This window comes from Apium graveolens, chromosome 5 (genome assembly GCF_009905375.1).
Source record: "Apium graveolens cultivar Ventura chromosome 5, ASM990537v1, whole genome shotgun sequence".
NCBI classification, from domain to species: Eukaryota; Viridiplantae; Streptophyta; class Magnoliopsida; order Apiales; family Apiaceae; genus Apium; species Apium graveolens.
In genome coordinates this window covers 144534758-144559245 of record NC_133651.1, presented here as the reverse complement: position 1 = coordinate 144559245, position 24488 = coordinate 144534758, and the positions used below count along the sequence as shown (strand labels likewise).

General features: G+C 35.6%; 1 pseudogene; it reads left to right on the top strand.

Annotated features, from left to right (window-relative positions):
- The first annotated feature begins 374 nt into the window (after positions 1–374).
- LOC141660417 (NADP-dependent malic enzyme-like) overlaps positions 375–24488 on the top strand; it is a 68313-nt pseudogene continuing 44199 nt past the window's right edge.

The window sequence follows — 24488 nt, the reverse complement described above, 5'->3', positions numbered from 1 at the left end:
ATTAGATATGGAATAAAAGTGGGAATTAATTATGGGAATAGTGGGAATAATGGGTTTGATTTGGAGAGGGAAATTTGGGATGTGGAAGAGTAAAAATCGGGTGGAGATTGATTTTCTAATTAAAACCCGGATTTTTTCTTCACAAGCTGATGTTTTTTTTCTAAATCGGGACCCCAGCGTGGCCGCACACTAGACCAGCGCGGGCGCACTCACCATCTGCCAAATCGGTACGGCAACGCCCTATATCATCGCAGGCGCGCTTGGTTTCTGGAATTCCAGTGCTACGCCATAAGTGCACATAGGCAATGGTTTTTATCTAGTGTCGCATGAAAAGCGTTGCAGTATCTACAAAATTTTCAGTTTATTACAACAAAATGGTGAAAGCGTTGCATTACATTGAAGCTACCGTTGCTAATAACTGTTAGTGTTGCGCAACATGCAACAGTAGAGGTCATAGCGTTGCATTAGATATTTTTTTTATTTAATAAATACTGACGTGGAAAATAAATCTGAGGTGGCATGCTGGGGACCCACGGGTGCTGACATGGTATGCTGACCTGTCATGCCACGTCAGCATTTTGGGCCCCACATATGGGACCCACTGGTGATGTGACATGCTGATGTGGCATGCCGCGTCAGCATGCTGACGTGGCATCAGTGGGACCCATACGGGGGCCCAAAATACTGACGTGGCATACTAACGTGGCACACAGTGGGGCCCACTTGCTGGCGTGGCAGCTGACGTGGCACTTCGGGCGTTGTATTTGCTTTCTGGTGTTGCAGTAGGTTATTTAGTGTTGTGTTAGTTATTGTACTATTCTTAAAATTTATTTGTTATATTCATGTTCTAATTATTTTTATATAGTTTTTAATTGATCCAACCGTACGGATTTTGTTTCCTACTAGTTTTAGAGATGTGTAATTTAAAAAAAAAAAATATATCACGTGCTTTTTAAATAGTCAAACCCCGGTGCACACAGGTTCACATTACTTAGTCTTATTCCCGGTGGTGATTCTATTTTTTAAAATCTTTTGTTCAACAATCCAACCGTACAGATGATGATACCTACTAATTTTAGAGATGTCTAAATATTTTTTAAAAAATTTAGATTTTATATCGTATGTTTTTATAATAGTCAAATTACGGTCAACACGGGTTCCTATAACCAAGACTTGTCCCGAGTGGTGATTCTATTTTCTTAAAATTCTTGTTCAATGATCCAACCGTAATGATGATGTTACCTTCTAATTTTAGAGATGTTTAAATTTTTTTTAAAAAAAATTAGATTTTATACCACGTGTTTTTTTAATAGTCAAATTACGGTCAACACGGGTTCCTGTTACCTAGTATTGTTCCGGGTGATTATTCTATTTTTTTAAAATTCTTGTTCAACGATCCAACCATACGGATGATGATACCTACTAATTTTAAAAATGTGTAATTTTTTTTAAAAATTTTAGATTTTATAGCATGTGTTTTTATAATAATCAAATTACGGTCAATACGGGTTCCTATAACCAAGTCTTGTCCCGAGTGGTGATCTTATTTTTTTTTAAATTCTTGTTCAATGATCCAACCGTACGGATGATATTACCTACTAATTTTTTAGATGTGTAATTTTTTTAAATATTTTAGATTTTATATCGTGTGTTTTTATAATAGTCAAACTACGGTCAACATGGGTTCCTTGTAGATTCTTGTCCCGAACGATTTCTATTTTTAAAAAATTCTTGTTCGACAATTCAATTATACAAATAATTATTCCGATTAATTTTATCATTTTCATTTTATTTTGACATATATTTTACATTTGTTATACAATTTTCTTATAATATTTAAAATTGTGAATATTTAATAAAAACCGAAAAAATAATTAAATGATGTTGAGACACAGATCTGCACACTTTCCCAAACCAAAATATTGGACGGCTATTTTCCCCCTTAACAAAAATTCACTCTTTCTCTCTAAATCTGAGCTGATACTCGAAAATTAAAATAATATTAAAATAATTTACAGAAAAGCAATAAGATATTGATCAAAATAATTAAGAAATTATGATTGTAAAGACTTAATTAAGTCAAGGCCCAGCTCGTTAACAGACAAACCCTAAAAATTTATCATTTTTATATAAAACCCTAACAAACATAAATCATTAGCAGTGCCTGCCTCGTCTTTCAACCCCTCTCTTCACTCAAATCTTCACATCCCTTCTCACCTCCACCATCCTCTCCTCCGCTCACCTTCTTATTATATTCTCCTACATTGTCATCATATTGGCTTTTAATTGAAAGCCCTGGAGTCTGAATCCAACGCCGGGATGATGAAAAAAAGTGCAAGAAATTGTTGAAAAATGATGAAAAGTTGAAGAAGTAACGAGATGATTAAAGGTAATTGGTGCGAGAGATAAGGGCGGGAGTGTATTTGAGAGAGAAAAGGCAGAGCTCTGCATTTTCCGCAAGAGGCCAAATATCTGAGCTGATATTCGAAGGCTGATATTCACTCTCTCCTTCTCACTCTTTAAATACTTTCAATTGGTAAATATGGGCAACATTTTTTCTAAATCTGAGCTTCGTTTTCTAAATCTGGGCAACGTTTTCTAAATCTGAGCTTCGTTTTCAACCTGAAGATACTTTGGGGGCTTTACATTGGTGGATTTTACAGGTAATTTTGCAGATATTTTGAACTTTTTTTCAATTTAGGGCTTTAGTATTTCGATTTCAGGTTTATTTTTAGGGCTTTTGATTTGGGGCTTTAGTATTTCGATTTAGGGTTTATTTTTAGGGTTTAGTACATGGCTATGATGGATCTTTAGGTGTTCCTCTACCTAAAATAACAAATATGTTTGTAATTTAAATTATTGTGATCAGTTGTCCTTCTTTTATATCCTACCTCAAGTTGATCATATTCTATTGTTTATCATACCTGGTAAATGTTTAAGGATGTTTCAAGCCAACAAGAGGTCTCATCAAACTTTCTTTTCTACTTTTCAGGAAAGAAACGAAAGGTTATTTTACAAACTTCTAATCGATAATGTTGAGGAGCTCCTCCCCATTATGTACACTCCTGTAGTTGGTGAAGCTTGTCATAAATATGGAAGCATTTTCAGGCATCCACAGGGTCTTTATATCAGCTTAAAGGAGAAGTATAATTATATTTCTGAATCTCTATGTATTACTCTATATCTGTATCTGCATCTGTCTGTTTCAGTTGATAATATCTGTATCTCAGTTGACAATTCTGACAATTATACAAATTTCAGGTACATTATCTTATCTAGTTATCTTCGAGTTTGTTTTTTTAATTATTATTAATGTTATTTATGGAAAACTAATGGCTTGTAATATTTGTGGCTATTTTCTACTATATAATTAAATGATTTAGGGTATGGGAATTCCTGTTGGAAAGCTTGCTTTATATACAGCACTTGGTAGAGTTCATCCTTCAGTAGTAAGCATTACTAGATTCGGTGTTACTATTCTATGTTTCCTCTCTGTTTTTACTATTCTGTTTATTTTGATCAACAAGTTACATGCCACTCTTTGCTAATGACATTGGATGATGTGAATTATCTTGTAAAAAAAACTTCTTTGACTTCAAAAAGACATCTGTGATAATTTAACTTTATTCCATGACTGAACTGCAAGCATCAAGGGTTTCTTCACCGTTACTAATGACTTGTACATTTTATAACATAAATTGGTGTGAACCAAAATTTTCACATGTCTTGAGATGTTTCCAAGAATCTTTGCTTTTTTCTTGTAAAATTTATCAAGTATGTATATAGCTCTTGTTGGTTTCTACTTGAGTGTTATGACATTTTCGCCGAGAAGGGGGAATTTTCCTTTCAACGGGTACTGTGTTCAAGATTTTACAAACGCTATTGAGTATCAATACATGTAGAGAAGTACCGGTAATAATCTAAGATTCATTTGAATAGTAGTTTGACACTTGTCTTAAGCCTGTGAAATTAATTTTAAATACTCGCTTGTACTTTTTAACTATTAAGATCGAACAAGGCCACCTGGGTTATATGAAGCTTCCTATCTATACTATGACATTGTTGTTAATTCTTATTCTAAACTGTATATTTGTGTTGTATCTGCAGTTCTTGCCTATTACCATCTACGTCGGCACAAATAACCAAAAGTTGCTAGATGATGAGTTCATTATTGGGCTCAAACAAAAGAGGGCAACTGGGCAGGTACTTTTTATCTTCTTTTCTGTAATTCATAGATATAATTACTTGTGATCTACAACTAAAAACTAATTTTGTATGCATTCACCTGCATCAAGGAATTTGTCGAGCTTCTGGAGGAGTTTATGTCTGCAGTTAAGCAGAACTATGGAGAGAAAATCCTCATACAGGTCTGTTTGCAGTTTCAAACATTCAAGCAGATAATGGATTTTTATATGTTATAAATTCTAATCATTTGACATTGATTCTCAGTTTGAAGATTTTGCAAACCACAATGCTTTTGAACTTCTGTCAAAATATCGCACTAGTCATCTTGTGTTTAATGATGATATTCAGGTAGCAACTTTCTTTTCAATATTTTCTAAATACAGTTGCACCATCTCTGTTCTACACGATGTTTGTTAAACTATAATGTTCTCCAACATAGGGTACAGCATCTGTTGTTTTAGCTGGGCTCATTACATCTCTAAAACTAGTTGGTGGTACCTTGGCTGACCATACATTCTTATTCCTCGGTGCTGGAGAGGAAATCCTATAAGCCCTTTATACAATTTGTATCTGGACTGTTTATTTCTATACTTAATGTACTGGTGAGAAGATCAAAAGTACTTAACTATCTGACTTGATGTAATTGCAGACCCATACTCCTATGGATGAAAATCGTAAAAAGATTTGGAAGAAAACCGCAAGAAGCCATGGGCTCACGAGCACGAGCCTGTTAAAAGTCTTTTAGATGTTGTCAAGGTAAACATCACATCTTTGTCTGAGTTTCATTTTTTCTAATGAAACATTTATAAAACTTTTTCCAATGTAAATAAACAAATCAGTGCAATGACAGGACAATACCTTTACACCTTTCATCTCATTATGTTTTTTAAATCTTGCAAGGGAAATCAAAGACCTTCAGTAGGAAGGCAGCTATAGATGTTAGCAGCGTTACGGGCAAAGAGTGGATATTGCGGTGCAGATGGTGGCAGATCCGTCACTTCAGCTTAAATATACTTGCGTCAGAACATGAAGCAGGTATCATTTTCCATATATATGTGATTTGAGTACCTATCTTATCTTAAAGGTTTTATTTACTCGGTTATAATAAGCTTAGCTGAATGAGCTTAATGTTAATTTTAAAACAGCTTCTTGACTTTGTCAATTATTTTTATCCCTACAATATAATTAAACGAATAATGGATATGCATGTTCTTACGTCAACAGGTGATACAAAGCTTGTAGCGTGTCTAGCGTGATCCATTGCATTTAGATAATTTGGTACTTAAAAGACGAATTGCAGTTTTCCATAGAAGTATAAACTACCAATTTTAAATGTCTAATGCAAATATTGTTTTGTTATTGTTGTGTATCTATGGTGTCTTTCTGGGAAGATCACAAATCTGGCTAGCAAAATCTGTAAAATTTATTATATTTAAAAGCTTTCTTTTGGAAAGGAAAAAGGTATATAATAATTTTACACAATTGTTGAATATAAGAGATTAAATTGCAGCTGTATTGGGAAAAAAGAGAGGTTAAAGTTCATTAGGTTTTGAATGTGAAGTTGGTAGACTATATTCAATTCATATAAGCTGCCTATAAATTAAAATTTGACAACTAGTTCTTTATAAAATTGTCTAAATTAGTATCATTAATATTAATCACAAGAATCTGGATTCTGGACCTATGGGGAAGACTAATTTTCCGCTGATTAGTCTTGCATGTTTTTAATTTTTTGTTGTCAGATGGTGAGTCTTGTTATTCTTATTCTGTTCATTTTTATTTTCTAGGCTAAAGTTCCATTTAGCTTCCTTGCATCAACATCGCTTTGGGGTCTGTTTTTAAAAGGTTTTCATTCAAAGATTTACCACGGTTTCTAGTGATCAAGAGGAAAACGGTACTACAGTCATTCAAGGCACTCAAGGCGCAACTTCTTAGTGACTTAGTTCTTTGGTATCTTTACTCGTTTGAAGAAATATTTGATGTACTTTTGGTGTTTTAAATTTAGAATTGGGCGTATGTATTTTAGTATTTTTTGTATGTTTAAAACTTGTCGGATTCCTGATATGGCTATTTTTGTTGGATGCCACTTATGGCAGATATCATATAAAAACAGACCAATTATGGCCAATTTTTTATGTTTTCTAGTGTTGCATATTCCATAGTATGATATTGCATATTGCTTTTCACTGTTTTATATTTGATTATAATACTGTTGCAATTTAAAAAATGGTGTCGCATAATGTGGTATATATTGTTGTAATTGAATGAAAATAGTGTTGCATATGCATCAAAATGGTGTTGCATAAATAATATGGGCCCACATATGATGTGGCATTGTGGGGCCCCACATGTTGACATGGCATTATGGTCCCCCAAGCTGACGTGGCAGGATGGGACCCAGCTGACGTGGCATGTTGACGTGGCATGCTGATGTGGCTCTGGGGACCCCCTATTGCTGACGTGGCATCTGATGTGTCAGTTGCCACGTAGGACCAAGTGTACTATCCTGTCAGGTCTAATATAACACTTTCTGTTGTTGCCAATTGGTGATTTACTGTTGTAAAATCCACTTGATGCAATACTTTCAAGTGTTGCACAAAATGTTGCATTAGGTGTCTATGGCCATTTCCACATTGGCAACCCGCCCTTGGTGTTGCCTATTACCTTATGCAACACCATTTGGGCCTTATGCAACTGTGTTGTGCATATGTTGTGTACTTGATGATGACATAAACAAAACACCTAAGTAGATTTTACTTAGTGAAATAATGTAGCGCTCGACGGATAAGAATTATAGTCCCGACGGATAACTCATTATAGTCCCGACAGATGATGACTTATTATCCATCGAATGAGTAGCTTATGTAATAATGAGTCTGTAGCACATTTCTGCATACACCTTTGTATAGAGTCTGTAGTAGCATATAAGTCATGTGGACTTTAACTAGATATGCAGAATAGGTTGATTAATTGTACATGGATGATGTCTTGTAATTCTGCATAAGTGAAATGAAGTCAAGTGCCTGATTGCTACCCGACGGATAAACTACAAAGCACCCAACGGATGATCAACAAATCGACGGATAATCAACAATCCGCCGAATGATCATGAACCCAACGGATAAAGAATTCAAACATCAGTTGACAGTGACAACTGGTCACATGCGTCGGGATGTATGCAAATGGAATGAGGAAGCCTATTAACTGGGTAATAGAGAAAAAAGTAGCAAAGCATAAAAACTGATAGTTTTTATAATGATTCTATCTTTTGACTTTGTAATCTTAGTAATATATAAACCAAGAAAGTAGCAAATAGAAACAGAGATCCGAGATACAAAAAGTGAGAACATTTGTAAGTAGAATTATTAGCATTTCTCTGTATTCTCAGTAGTTCAAATTTGTAAGCAGCTATGAGCATTCTTGCACACAGAGTTCTCTCGATATAATATATATCTCTAGTGGAATTATTTAAATCCACCAGAAAGTTTTTAAAGACTCTTGTTTTTAATTACTTATGTTTTGATTTACTTAAGTTTTTATTCCGCATTGTGCTAATTTAAACACTTATATTTATATTCGAGTTTAAACATTTTTATTTTAAGAAAAAGGTTCAAGAATTCCATTCAACCCCCCTTCTGTAATTCTTGCTATATTTTTAAGGGACTAACAATTGGTATCAGAGCAAGCTCTTAATCTACAAAGAGTTTAAAGATCAAAACAATTTAGCAAGATGAACAAGAAGGATGTTGGATTCAAGATTCCTTTTTTAGATAAAGATAATTACCATCATTGGAAGGTAAAGATGCATCTTCTTATGCTTTCTCAAGATGAGGCCTATGTGGACTGCATAGAAAGAGGCCCTCATGTTCCAATGAGAGCTGCAACAGGAAACGAGCCATCAATTCCCAAGCCAAGGCATGAATGGTCTGATCCTGACATTGAACAAGTCAGGAAGGATAAAAAGGCCATGAATATTCTGTTTAATGGAGTTGATGCAGACATGTTTGACAACATTGTCAACTGCAAAACTGCCAAGGAAGTCTGGGATACTGTACAGATAATCTGTGATGGCACTGAGCAAGTTAAAGAAAATAAGATGCAGCTCTTGATTCAGCAATATGAGCATTTTCACAATGAGGAAAATGAGTCTCTCACTGACATTTTTAGTAGGTTTCAAAAACTACTAAATGCTCTTAAGTTGCATGGAAGAGTCTATCAGACTAAAGACTCTAATCTGAAATTCCTTAGATCTCTTCCAAAGGAATGAAAACCAATGACAGTCTCATTAAGAAACTCACAAGATTATAAGGAGTTTACTTTGGAGAGACTGTATGGCATCCTGAAAACCTATGAGCTTCAAATAGAGCAGGATGAAAGGATGGAGAGAGGAAAGAAGAAAGGAGGATCCATTGCACTAGTTGCTGAGTTGGAAAAGGAGAAGGAAGTGAAGATGGAAGCTGTTGAATCAATTTCTAAGGTCTGTGAGAACAAGGGCAAGGGGCTTGCAGTAGAAAGTGAAGATTTATTGAGCCAAGATGACATGGAGGACATTGATGAGCACCTAGCATTTCTTTCCAGGAGATTTGCCAAGCTCAAGTTCAAGAAGAACTTTGGAGCAGCCAAGCCAAATATAAACATGGTGGATAAGTCAAAATTCAAATGTTTCAAATGTGGCTTGGCAGGGCATCTTGCCAATGCGTGTAGAAAGTCAGATTCCAGTAAGAAAATGTTTGAGTTTGTGAATTATAAGCAAAAATACTTTGATCTACTTAAACAAAAGGAAAGGGCTTTTATTACTCAAGAAAATGACTGGGTAGCAGATGGTTTGGATGAAGAAGAAGATGTCAGCTATGTCAATCTAGCCCTAATGGCCAAGTCTGATGAGACAGAGACAAGTTCCTCAAGCAATCAGGTAATTACCACAAACCTTGCACATTTATCTAAAGCTGAGTGTAATGATGCCATAAATGACATGTCTACAGAGTTATATCACTTGTGTGTTACACTTAAGTCTCTTACTAAAGAAAATGCTAAAATCAAAGAAAACAATCTGTTTTTAAGTGAGAGGAATAATGTGCTTGAGTCTCAGTTTATTGATTTTGAGAAATTAAGAATTGAGTGTAAGATTGCTAAGGAGGAATTAACTGAGTCCTTGAAAAAGGAAGAGATTTTGAAAAAGCAGCTCGAGCGTGAACAAGAGGTGATTAAAGCATGGAAAACATCCAGGGATGTCCATGCTCAAATCACCAAAGTTAAAGGAACTGAGTCTTTCTGTGATGAAGCCTGGAAAAAGAACAAAGAGAAACTAGAACCTAATTTGGTACATGGACTGCTAACAGATGTAGACTCGACGGATGATGAGGACTATCCGTCGGATAACAAAAAGTGTTATCCGTCGAATGATGAAAATCGTCGAATGATGAAAATCCTCATCCGTCGGCTGTGAGCAAACCCATTAGCAAAGCCAAACTAATTAAGCTGAATGATAAGTATGGGTCTGTTTCCAAGAACTTTATTTCAGGAGAGTCAAGTCAAATTAAGAAAGGGAAAAAGGCTAATGTTGGTCACATGACTATCAAACAATTAAGTGACAGACTTGAGAAAATTGAGGTAAAAATAGAGACTAATAGGAAAAATAATAGGAATGGTAAAGTAGGGATTAACAAACACACTAACTACACACCTGATAAATATGCTCCTAGAAAAATCTGTGTCAAGTGTGGTAGTGTAAATCATTTGTCTGTTAATTGCAAATCTGCCATGCCCACTCCCATGTCTATTCAGTCTCAATTTCCTAACATAAATGCCATGCCTCCCATGCCTGTTAATGCTATGCCTATACAGAACATGAATACACAGTTTGCTAATATGTCATTTGCACCTAATCCTTATTATGCTGCATATAGTATGCCACAAATGCCATTTAGCATGCCTTACTGGAATAACATGTTCACACCAAGCATGCCATTTCCTGTTATTCATAATATGCATGATAATTCTGTTACAATGAATGGTTTCAAAGGTCCAATCCAAATAACTAAGGATGAATCTAAAATTCCTAAGTCAAATGAGATAAGACCTAAGAAACAGAAAAAGAAAGCTAACAAGGGAGGACCCAAGGAAACTTGGGTACCAAAATCAACTTGATTTGATTTTGATGTATGCAGGGAATGAAAGTGTTTGTCCTAAATCCAATCATGTATGATGAGTTAGGAAGAACTTTCTTGTATTCCTATTTGATTTCATTTAAATTAATAAAAGACTTGTTATATTTTTATGGGCTTTATCTATTTAAAGTGTATTAAATAAGATGTTCCATAGTTTAGAGTAAAGCTTCTAGAATTATAATGAGATTATAATAGTGAGATGTAGAAGACGACAACTCTGGACTTAAACAGTTCCTGATCATAGGATAACTAATCGGATGTTAGTGGATCCGCAAAGATTGGTACATACTATGCTTGCTCCCTTCAGGAGGATGTCTGTTCTCATAGGCATTTGTGTGGTGACACTATAGCTAGTATGTAGGTGCTTATTAGGGAATAAGTTCACTGAACATGACTCGATAAGTTGAACAACTAATGGAGATTACTCACGTGTCAATAGTTATTCACTGAGTGATAGTTGTACAAGTGTCCTTAGACTTGAGATCGTTAAAGGTATCTTATATATAATGAACTGTGCTTTGGTCTAGTCCTTAGTCTCAAGGACATCCATTAGGTCTATTCTGGGCATAGGGATTTGTGTATAGAGATACTTAACGTCAATAGAGGATCTACCCCTTCCAGTATAGGAAGAGAATATCCTATGTTATTCTTAGTATGTGAGTTCTGGAATCTCTGACTAGAGTGTATGAAATTAGAAAGGAGTTTCTAATTTGCATTAATATGAACTTTGCATTATGAATAAGAAATCATATGATTAAATTTGATAGGCCTGACACGAGATCCATGCCTTGTATTTATTCAGGATATTATAAGGGTAGAAGGAATTCGTTGTACGGTAACTAGTCACTGACAGGTTCTTGATATTCTAAGTAGTGAATTCATATAATCCGGATAGTCGCGATATGTTGAGAAGCATCACTCACGATGTAGAATAAATATAATTAATCAGTTAATTATATTTAGTGAATTTTAGTATTCATGTAAATAATTAATAAAAGTTTATTATTAGTTATTTCTACTACCGACATAATATTGAACCTACAGGGTCACACCATAAAAGAATATTTTCTTTGATGAAATAATGAGAGAGAGAATTATTTTCTAAATAGTTAAGAAAAAGAAATAATGATTAAAATAGTTTTAATTATTATTAAAGCATTTTATGAAGATAAAATATGGGGGTTAATATATATAAAGATATATTATAAAACCATAGGAGAGCCCTATAAATAGAATGAGATGGATGGCTCATTCTTTTTCACACACAATTTTGGTTTTGTGAAAACCCTAACCTCCATCTTCTTCATCTCTCTCTCTCTCAAAACTCCATTTTTTAAAAGCTCAGTTTTATAAAAAGGTTCATCGAAGAGGATCGTTCTTGGTGGATACCGGTAGAGTGCTTCACACATTGAGGAGTAACTGCTAGCATTCCATTTTTATAAAGCTTCGATTCACAAGGTATGGTTATGATTCCTTAGTTTTTTTCTTTTTATATGTTTTTCTATATGTGCGGTATATGGTTTTTACGGAATAAATGTTATTTCACGCTTTCGCTCATCTGTAAATTCCTTCATTGGTATCAGAGCTAGGTTCTGCATATAGAGATTCATATAAAAAATTTCAGATTTTTTTATGCATGTATGGATTTATTATGATTTTTGCAAGTTTATTTGGATTTAATTATGAATTAATTTGAAATAATTTTTGCATGAGATTTTGACTACTGATCTGGTTTCTACAAGTGTTGTAGATTGTCTAGGTATTTTTTTCATAATTTTGTGATGTGTAGATTATTTGTTATGAATTTTTTTTAAAAAAATTGTTTTAATTAAAATTCATGGAATAATTATGCATGTGAATAAATATGATTAAAATTTGCACAAGGACCCATGGCTGATCTGGTATTTTTCTGCTACTCCCTGATTTAAGAAATCATATTATTTTGATTTTATTAATTTATTAGTTAAATGTTAATTAATTTATTAATAATAAAATTAAAATAATAAATTAATAAAGAGTTATTAAGGAAGGGAGTAAAAGAAAAAGGGGGTTACCTTTTTTGTTTGTAACGGCTGGAAACGGCAGGAGAAGAAGAAACAATCAAAAAAAAACCTGTTGTCGGCTGCTGCAGGCGCATGCAGCGCACGCGGGGTTGGGGGTGTGTTGCGCATTCCGTGAATGCGTTACACACTGTTGCACATTTACGGAATACGTTACACACGTAAATGGCTCAACAGTGTTGTAACGTATTACGTGAAAGCGTTATAGACCTTGTAACGCATTACTGTAATGCGTTACAGCCCATCTGTCTTTTTAAAATTTGTTTTTTGGGAGTTTCGTAACTCCGTTTTGGGCGTGCAATATATCGTTGGATTCATTTTTCAAAGACGGATCTAATGGAGTTGTCAAATATTTTTTATATAAAAGTTTTGAACTGTTTATATTCCCGAAAGTGTTTTAAAGCATGTTTCAATTGTTTTAATTACTTTTAAATGCTATAATAAATCCATACATCATTATATCAATGTGTGACATGATATTACTTGCATGCTTACTTGTTTATTTATTTTTATATATGAGATATATGCATGTGTTTACCATGCGATGATAGATTTAGGTGAACTTAAATCAATATAAGGCGTGCTCTAGAAAATCTAGAATAAGAATCGTTTCTTGCCTTGACAATAATATTATGAATACAATCATGAGATTCTTGTGTTTATGAAACACGTAATTAAATATGAATTTTCAATTTTGAGAGAAAGGATGATTCTGTCAACAACATATTTCTATCTGTAAGAAAGGGTTATTAAGTGACGCCTCTTGACAATGCTCCACCCGATCTGAGAATCATCTGATTATCGATTATTGATTTGAAATATTTAATTTAAAAGGAAGAATCTCTTTATAATATGATTATGATTTTAACGTAATATAATTCCTCTAAAATTAAATAATATCAAGTAGTAATTGGCCAATGACACAACGGGCTTGTGTCAGTCATAGCCTTCCAACATGATAGAAAGTGGTTCTTATTTTTAAATCATTGTCGTTTCGTGCTACAGCCGAGGGCTTTGATTTCGAAATAAGAAATACTTGTCTATTACATAGAGATGTGTACATTGAATTAGAACCTAAAGGTCGTTACGTGCTACAGCCGTGGGTCGTTGGAGACTGATTCAAATATACGAAATGTTGGGTTAGACTTGACTTAGAATATTGAGTTTGTCATGCTACAGCCGTGACTCAATTATTCAAGAGGCTAAAATTATATTAGGGAATAACATAAGATGTAATTGACAAGAGTTGTCTGCCTATTGAACATCACATGACGTTTCGTGCTACAGCCGAGGTTGTGTAATGGAATGTAGGATCCCTATTCCCACTAGCATTATGAATGCTTAATTTTCACTTAGGGGTTGTATAAATTAGATAAACTAGTGGGAGCCACTTATGAATAAAGACACAATTCATATAGTGTTTTGAAATGAAATTGAATATTTGCTAAGTGTTGTTATGTGTTTATCATTTATAGATTTACTATATTCGTTATGTCTTCTGCACTATCACTCCGGAGTATACTAGATGCTCACAAGTTGACTGGTCCTAATTTTGTTGACTGGCTTCGAAACTTGAGAATTGTTCTCAGGGTGGAGATGCTGGAATATGTGCTTGACTCACCTAAGCCTACTGAACCTGCTAACGATGCATATAATGATGAACATGTTGTGTATCGTAAGTGGATAGATGATGCAAATATTGCTCAATGCATCATGCTAGCTTCCATGAACATTGAGCTACAGAAGCAGCATGAGCATATGGATGCTCACACTATCCTTATGCATCTACAAGAGTTGTATGATGTGGCAGGGAGGATAGCTCGATATTAGATATCGAAGGAGCTGTTCGGTTGTAGGATGTCTGAGAGATCATCCGTGAATGACCATGTACTTAAAATGATCAATTTGATTGAACGTCTTGGACAACTTGGTTTTGCCATGGATGGGGGCTGTTGTGAATATGTTGTGCACTTGATGATTACCTAAACAAAACATCTAAGTAGATTTTACTTAGTGAAATAATGTAGCACTCGACGGATAAGAATTATAGTCCCGACGGATAACTCAGTTTGAGTACCGACGGATGAGTAATTTATTATCCATCGAGTGAGTAGCTTATATAATGATAAGTTTGTAGCACAGTGTTGTATGCACCTTTGTATAGAATCTGTAGTAGCATATAAGTCATGTTGACTTTAACTAGATATGCAGAATAGGTTGATTAACTGTACATAAGCAATGTCTTGTAATTCTGTATAAGTGAAATGAAGTCAAGTGCCAAAATAGCTATCAACGGATGCTTAACAAAGCTTCGACGGATGATCAAATGACTTTCAACGGATGTTCAAAATAGCAGTCGACGGATGATCAAGTAAGTCATCGATGGATGATCTGAAAGTCGACGGATGATAATATCAAGATTCAAACATCAGTTGAACAGTGAAAGCTGACACACAGCCGTCGAGATTGGATACAAACACTGTGGAAGCCCATTAACTGGGTAATAAAGGACGAAAAGCAGCAAAGATCAAGACTGTTAGATTTTATATTTATTCAGTCCTTTTGACTTTGTAATCTTGGTAATATATATAAACCAAGAGAGCAGCAAATATAAGATGTTACGACCGGCATTTTATGTAATATTATTTGTGGATTGAGTACATTATTAAAGTCAAATAAAAATATATTCAATGATTGTACGCTAGTGTGAGTGAAAATTTCTGCATTATAAATTTGCTTTGTGTAGTATATGATTTTTCAAAGCAAGAGTTTATTTAATTTATTTATTTCTGATTTATAAGGAATATTCTAAGTTTTGGAAAAATTTTCTTTTAAAAGGTATTTTGTTCACAAATTTTGAAAATGATTTTATAAAGTCTCTAAAAATCCAAGTTATTTTATGATATAAATTTTATAATTTTTGAACTTGTATTTTATTTTATAAAAATAAATCTTTATAAATTTTATTTGTTATAATTAGCAAATTACGTGGCTACCCTTGCATGCAAATACTCTTCCAATTCAACTTAGGGGCAAGGAAGACATTTCCAACCCCACTCACTTTCATTCTACTAACCAAATTACCCCTTTACCCTTGCATGCAAATCTACCTAACTATAATTGGAAGGTTACTCTTGTAAAATCTCAAATGCACTCACTTTTGGCCAAATAAAAACCAAACTAACATGATTATTACTCCACATTCACCCCACCATTTCCACACTCCTCCTTTCCTCCCCCTCCTCTCAGTTTTTCCCCCTCCCCTCTCGGCAATTCCCAAAAAACCGAGCCCCCATCCCCTTCTTTCTTCATTTCTCACTCAAATAATCATCCTATTATCAAGTAATCCTACTCCCTACATGTTGTTCTTGTATATCTTAAGAGTGTAGAGTAGAAAAACTTATGTGTTGACCTTGAATGGTGGTGTTTTATTAAAACTCCAAGTGAATATCCTTGATTCTTGTGAGTTCAAGGCTTTCACCATGAGTTATAGTAGCAAAGGGTTGAGAATGGCTAGACATGAGTATGCTACACTCATGCAATTGTTGTTTTCACCCTAATCCATTCGGCCATGACTTGATAGGAGCCGAATGGATGGTGTTTTGGTTGTCATGTTCCACTTTGTGTGTTTTTGTGATGATAACATGAAAATCTTAGTGAAGTCTTGATAAAACTCTTTGCATGCTAAGTGATCATATAGGTATACCTTATGCTAGGCTTGCATGTCAATGTTATGATAGAACATATGTAGAAAATGTGTTGTTTTGGTTTGAAAAACCTGAAGGCATGCATGCATGTGGATTTCTCTTAGAATGTTGTAAGATTTTGATCATTTGGAAAGATTTTGTTAGTGAGCCTTAATTTCAGTAGGAATAATGTGTTAATATTGATTTATGCTTCTTGTTGCATGGTAATAATTCGTGGTTATCTTTTATAAAAATATATATCTTGTTGTTTCAAAAGCATGAAGATTTATGATTTGTGAAGTGTAGTCTCTTTTGTTTTGCCATAATTGTACCTTAGGTAAGGATGATCTCACCAAGGTTATTTTGAGAAAAAGGGAGTTAGTTCAGTAGAATACCATGTATAAGTCTTGGTTTAAGTATTTAGTTGTTGTTAGTTGGGTTTGTCAAGTCAAAACCTTGGAAAATGAGAGTTATAGTTTCTTCAGAAAAATCAGTATAGCACCCTGAGGTTTAGAGTGAGTTTTGACCATGTCATTGGTGTGCACATTGAGGCCCAAGCTACCAGAAGTTAGTATTGGGAGTATATAAAAGGTTTTAGGAGTTGGTTGGAGGTTTGCATGTCATTTGGTTAGGTGCACGAGTAGAATCACAAAATCTGTCCAGCAGGGGACAGTTTTGTTGCAACTTAGAAATAGGGAGATTTGACCATGTCATGGGTAGGCCCTCATTAGGCCAAATTGGGCCTTAGTTAGAGGGTATGTTAGAGAAGTTTTTCCAACCATAGTTCATAGGATATGAGCTAGAACCATGTGTCACAAGTTAATTCAAGTCAGGGTATTTTCTGCCCAGAAAAAAAGGGGAACCTTGGACTTTTAGCTTAGGCCCAAGAAGGCCCAAGCCAGGCCCTTGAGCCACATCAAGTTTGTCAGATGCCCTTAGGTCAGGAGAGTCTTGTGTAAAATTTTTGAAGGAAAAATTATAGTTTAAGAGTGTCTAATGTACTCAAGAAACCATAGTTGTCATTCTGAAATTTGCACCAGTGAGCACTATCACTTATCGCATAGTTTTAGAACACTTAGAAGTGAGTATTAGGTCGACCACCATAGTTTTAAGATAGTATAAGGTCAGTAGAGCAAAAGGCACAAGTGAGGGTCAATAGGTTTTGGATAATTTAGGAAAGGCACATCGAGTTAGGAAACCGAAATTAGAAGACCTTGTCTAGTTTAGCGACCAAGTGACTTAAGTTGTGAGTCGAGATCATCCAAGCCTAGTGTTGCATTATGGTATATATGGTGTTATTTGGTGTTAATATATGATATGTGAATATGTGGCTATGTGTGTGCAATTGTAATTTAAAAGTGAATATAAATTAAGTGCATTTAGGCCTAAGTGTCATCCGTGTTTAATTTCGAGTTGTAAATAGGTTAAGTTGGTGAGAATATATTATAATGAGGATTATTATTATTATTTATGTAGGATCTCGAGACGAGGGAAAACTTGCCATAAAAGTCGAGTGAAGCTCCAGTTGTTGCTCCTACCAGTCAGACCAGACCAGCCTATCTCAAGGCAAGTGATTCAACTTGACCTTCGTATTTACTACAAATAGTTCTTATATATTGATGCAATTATCCTGAGTCATTTTGATATATTTCAATCAAGCGTATCTTTTGTTTATCTTTGAGTTACATAGAGATGCCATGAACCCTCGAGTACGTATTGCAAGTAGTTCAAAAGTCTTTCATGATAGTTTAATGCCATGATAAAATGAAGAGTTGATATATTACTTGATGGATCCTTTTGATTAATATGTTGATGTTTCCTAAGTATTAATATCTCATCCTGATACTTGAATCCCTATAGAACCTTACTTTGAATTCTGATAGTCAGATACTTACCAGCTTGATTCCTCATTGATTGATACCCTCTTTCTTATCCTAAAGCTTGACAATTCTGATATGTCCTGAGTTAAAGTTCATTCTTCATACCTTAGCACCCTTAGTATTCATGAAGCTTACCTTCTTGATGATCCAGCACTTGAACCTTGATGAGAAACCATTGCTTTGAGCCCAAATTGGCATTACCCTTCATATTATCCATTAGCCTCACTAAATCCTCTTGTCCAATCATTGATATATAAAAACCATTCAATTACTTGAATAGAGAATAGTTTTGTGAATCATGGCTCTGATATTCAGTACCTTGTTTCCCGTGTTTCGAGTTGATCTAGAATCCCTTGATAAAAATGTTTACAGTCAAAAGAGATTTTGTCATAAATCGGCATCAGTTTTAAAAATAATTAAAATATGGGTTTTTAGTCCCAAAGGGGGATAAATGTTTTCTTGAATAGTGGATCTGGACTGAGACGCGAGTCCTTTCCACACTTATATTAGGCTTAAAAGTTTCCTAGGGATTCCCATTAATGTTTTAGAACCCAGCGAGGTTCGGGATTACTTCGCGGCTGATCACCGGCTGTAATCCGTAGCGTCATAAAATGATTTTGATTAAGACATGATTTTAAAATTGTTTTGATGCAAGCAAAATGATGCCATCTCACATAGTTTTTATCTCTTGTTACCTTTGGTTATGTCTTTCCATTATCATTCTTAAAAGTATATCTCAATTTATGTTCTGTGTCGTACTGTTAGCACTTGTTGAGCATTTGGCTCACTTCTTGCTTTACCCTTATATTACAGCTAGCAGCTATGGTTAGATTCAAGCAGACTGCCCGTAATACCTGTGATGCTGATGCTTATGTTCGAGCTCAGGTAGAATAAGTAATAATAGTTGTGTGAGGACTCGGTATTTGTAATCAGATATAATAGTTGGTAGTGTTGGGCTGTTCCAAACCCTAAACTGTAAGATCTTGGATTTTGGTTGTGTATTCTTTATTAAAATGATGTAATAGCTATATTTATTTTGCTATTTAAGTTGGGGGTGTGACAGGTTTCGGTATCAGAGCTACGGTTTAGAGTCCCTGGACAGCCCAAATAGGTTATAGGATTTGTGTGTAGGTTATAGATATTATGCGAGAGAGTAGGTTAAGTAAATTATTATTAATACTCCTCTTATTGGTTGTCAGCGAAGGGCGCATTCCTCGTCATCCTCTGGGTCGGACGACACTATTGCTTTCTTTGTGTATGCTGAGTTGAGGCGCGAGTTCGACATGCTTCAGGGCAAGTACGACCAACTGATAGACCGACCGAAGAACGTGTATCCGGACAGCCGAAACTACGAAGGGAAGCCCAAGGAGCAGATGGATGCGAGACTTGAGACCTTGGTTCGGTACGTCAACACTAAGCTTGAGGAGATGCCAGCGCACCGGGACCGTACCAGCCAGTATGTCATTCAAATGGTGGCGGATGAGCGCCAGAGCATTGTGAAGACGCTTCGAAAGGAAAAGACTACCAAGCCCCGTTCAGATGGAGTGGAGCCTTAGTTCTTTCCATTTACCTTTCATGTTGTTGTACTATCAGACTCTATGGAATCCCCAGTTGTTTCCGTTTTTCCTTTAAATAAGCCTGTTATTCCTAGAATCAGACTATGTCACAATCTTATGTACTGTGACCTTTAAAATTTCAATAATTATGTGCTATTGTTCCATTTGCTCTCAACTGTTATTTTATGTTTTTATCATCATATCTGCTTAATTTGGAAACTTGACCCCATATGTAAATGAGAATGCCATGCGATACCCTCGAATCATTTTATCATTCATATCTGTTTTGACACAACTCTTATTTCAGGATCATGCCTCCCAAAAAGAAGAACACAACCACCTTCACCACAGACCCAAATATTCTTCGACTACTGGAAACCTTACAACATCAAACCAATGCTATAGCTCAACAACAACTAACTCTTCAACAACGAATTGAAAACCAAGATAACCGTGAGCCACACCAACCACCTGAACCACCAGTACCACCTAGATAAATTGTCACTTTCAAGGCTTTTCAGAATGTGAATCCACCTGTATTTCATGATACCACTGATCCAGTGATAGCTAACACATGGATCAAGGAGATGAAAAGGGCTTTTGAGTTGGTGCAATTAGGAGACGATCAGAAAACGCCGTATGCGACTTACTTCTTGAAGGGAGAAGTTATCTATTGGTGGGAATCAGTAAAGGCTGTGGAAGTCACTCAGCAGGTTTCTTGGGAGAGATTTAAAAAGTTATTTCTGGACAAGTATTACCCTAAGTACATGCAGAATCAGATGGAGCTAAAATTTCTGGAGTTGAAGCAAGGGAATATGATTATATTGGAGTATGAGAAGAAGTTCACTGAGTTGTCAAGGTTTGTGACAAAGTATACCAGCACTGAGGAGGAAAAAGCAAAGAAATTTTAGCAAGGATTGGAGCCTTGGATCAGAGATAGGGTGGCTATTTTTGAGCTTGAAACTTATGCGGGAGTAGTACAGAAAGCTGCTCTGATTGAGAATAATGGGATGCAGTCAAGGAAAGAGAGGGATAACAAGAAGAGGAAGGTTCCATTTTATGGAGAAAAGTCTGAAGCTGGAAGTTCGCAAGATCGGAATGTAAAGAGAATTGGTTTTCAGAAGGGCGGAAATTTTCAAAAGAAGGGAAATTTGGATAAAAGGCAAGAATCAAAAGGAAACAACCAGGCAAGCCAAGGGCAAGTTGGAGAAAACAAGTTCCAGAGACCGGAATGCAAGCACTGTGGACGAAGGCACCCCGGAGTATGCAATAAGCTGAGCATGACCTGTTATAGGTGCAATCAGAAGGGACATTTGGCAAATGAGTGCAAGATGTCGAAGCCAGGAGTTACGTGCTACAAGTGTGGGAAGACTGGACACATGGCTAGGGAGTGTAAGGCAACAGGACCAGTCAAAGCTCTGATGAACGTGGCAAGTACCAGTGCAAGCGTGCCAGTTGAGGTATTGGCATTACCTCCACCACCCGCACCAACCCCGCAAGCAACAACAAGGACATTTGATCTAAAGATGAAAGATGTTGTTCAGAATTCTGAGGTGATAGCAGGTACACTTTTACTCAATAATGTCAAAGATAAAGTATTGATTGATTCGGGAGCAACAAGATCTTTCATATCAGAATCTTTTGTTGATAAGCTCCAATGTGATAAAATGGTTATGAGTGAGGTAGTAAATGTGGTAATTGCAAACCAAGAGAAGATTCCTGTGAATCAATTTTGTCCAAAGTGTGAGATCGATATTTCGGGATATAAGTTTTCAGCCGACTTGATACTCTTCAAGTTGGGAGAGTTTGATATAATTTTAGGAATGGATTGGTTAGGAGAGAATAGCGCTCAGATTAATTGTAAGACCAAGAGAGTGTATTTAAAGATAAAGAGTTGAGAGAAGGTAGTATTTAGGGGCAGAGGCAAGAGCAACTATTTCTTACAATCGTTCAGGCTAAGAAGTTGCTTAGAAAAGGTTGTGAGTCATTCCTAGCATATGTAGTGGATTCAGAGAGAGGAAGCCTCAGCATGGAAGATATTCCTGTAGTTAGCGAGTTTCCCGATGTGTTTCCCGACGAACTACCAGGCTTACCACCAGATCGATAAATTGAGTTTGAGATCAACCATGCTCCAGGCACGAAACCAGTTTCAAAGGCCCCATATAGGATGGCACCAGCAGAAATGAAAGAGTTGGCGAGCCAGCTACAAGAATTATTGGATAAAGGAGTGATACGACCAAGTACGTCGCCATGGGTAGCACCTGTTCTGTTTGTAAAGAAGAAAGATGGGAGTATGCATCTATACATAGATTACCGGGAGTTGAATAAGGTGACGATTAAGAACCGTTACCCGCTACCAAGGATAGATGACCTTTTTGATCAGTTGAAGGGAGCAAAATACTTTTCAAAGATTGATTTGAGATCGGGATACCATCAATTAAAGATCAGAGAAGAAGATATTCCTAAGACCGCATTCAGGACCAGATATGGGCATTATGAATTCCTAGTAATGCCGTTTGGATTGACCAACGCTCCGGCCACATTTATGGATCTGATGAATCGGATTTTGCATAAGCAATGATTGAAAATGAGGTAGAAAATTTAGTTGAATATGGTTCAAAAGACATTGGTTGTTATGAACTATTACTATCAGGAAAGGCCAATGAGGTGTCCGAGACTTTAAGTGTAAGAGAGAAATTATAGGCGCTCGTGCCAGAGGAATACATTAATGCTGGTTAAAGTCGTGAAGGTTGTATTATGGTGTGGAAGATTCTATTCCTTTTTGATGACTGTGCAATACTCAACCATAATAGTAGGTTGGTAAATATTTAATTCATGTTATCGTTGTGAGCGGGCTACCCATCTTAGAAGGTTCTACCTTGAGATAAGCGAGGACCATGTTCCAAAAAGGAAGAAATAAACCCTTGAGTTTCAGGTATACTATTGAAGACATATGATTAATAATGGTATTAACCTGCTATCATTTCTTTGATTGAAACTTTTTTTACAATTTTATCTATTTCATATCTTATCTACGTCAAGTTCAAGAAATGTTCTTCACGGATCACGAATCGTGATTAGGTTTCCTTCTTAGAAAATTTCGATACGACATATATGGATTCCGTATGATTAGCTATTAAGATCCCGAGAAAGATAAATGAGTGTAGTAGATCATCGATGGACTATAGTTGTTATGACCGGTATTTTCGTGTAATATTATTTGTGGATTAGGTATAATATAAAAGCCCAATGAAAATATATTCAATGATTGTACGTTTGTGTGAGTGAAAATTTCTTCATTATAAATTTGCTTTATGTAGTATATGATTTTTCAAAGCAAGAGTTTATTTAATTTCTTTATTTTTGATTTATAAGGAATATTCTAAGCCTTGGAAAAAAATTTCTTTTAAAAGGTATTTTGTTCACAAATTTTGAAAATGATTTTATAAAGTCTCTAAAAATCCAAGTTATTTTATGGTATAAATTTTATAATTTTTGAACTTGTATTTTATTTTATAAAAATAAATCATTATAAATTTTAGTTGTCATATTTAGCAAATCAGAAGATAGCCCTTGCATGCAAACCACCCTCTCATTCTTTTCAAGGACAAAGAGGACAATTCCAACCCCACGATTTCAGATATCCCGTCATTCTGGATTCGTGTCTTCAAAACGAATCTTGACAACTTTTACAGCTTAGATTCATAATTCATCATACTCATCCGCCTTTGTTCTGGCTCTAAAGCTTTTACACTATCTCCATAACCTTGGGAAGTACTTTCCTGAAAACAATTGACTGAACTTTAATCAGTTTATTGTATCCTCTTGCTCCGTGCTTTTCTTGGTCTTTCACCAGTGGGTGGTCTCTCTCTTAGGAGGGTAAGTGACAAAAACACTCTTTTGTGATTCGTCAATCATTTAGAATCTCAAATGATTCCTGTATTTCCTTTAGCCAGGCTCTTGCCTCGACTGGGTCAGCTTGTTCCTTGGAACTCTGAGAGCTTAGCGACTTAAAGAACCTGAAAGAATTTCTCACCATATTGTTTCCTCAGGGTGGTGGTTGGGGATAATAGTTCCAAGCCAGATATTTTACGGCAATATTTTTTTTTTCATATATACAATTCTCTTCAATTCATTCTTTTCTCTTCTTTTCATTTCATATAAGATGAGAAGAACAACCCTTCCAAAAGGGGAGGTATTGTCGAATGACTATCTATCTGTGTGATAGAAGCCTAGTAGGATACCACATGTTGTTTAATTGCTTCTCAAGTACTAAAGGCTGGCCACCTTCTGTACTAACTATGTAATAGAACAAGTGTTCATGATCATAGTGATCTCTCAATAAATTCCTTTACTTCTATATGATGGATCAAGCTTTCAAAGATGGAAGCAGCTAAAAGAAGTAGTATCAGTACGGTGGTATTCCGTTTCTAACGCGTTTGTGATACTAAGGTTGACGTGGTTATTAAAAGGTTATAGAACGCTAACGAGCAAAAGTATAACCAGTATAATATTAGGAACGGAAGGTAGTAGCGATTACGAACTGGAAAAGAATGGGTATTGAGAAGCAAAAGCTCTAATGCTAAAAGCTATAATGAGAGTCTGTGCAATAGACTTGAAAGAATTTGGAATGATCACTTAACGCGGATTGAGTTTTCTTACGATAATAGACCATATGTCAGTATTGAGATATCGCCTTATGAGATCCTTGAGGGAAGACAATGTCGATCTCCATTATGTTAGGATGAAGTTGTAGAGCGCAAGATGCTCGGACCCACAGTAGTCCAAAGGACCAGGGATATAATAGATCTAATCAGAGGACGGCTGGTAGTAACCAAAGATGGACATAAGAGGTATGCTGATTTGACTCGAAAGGACAAAGATTATGAAATAGGGGACCTAGTAATGTTATAGGTATACCTTGGAAAGGATTGATGAGGGTTGGAAAGAAAGG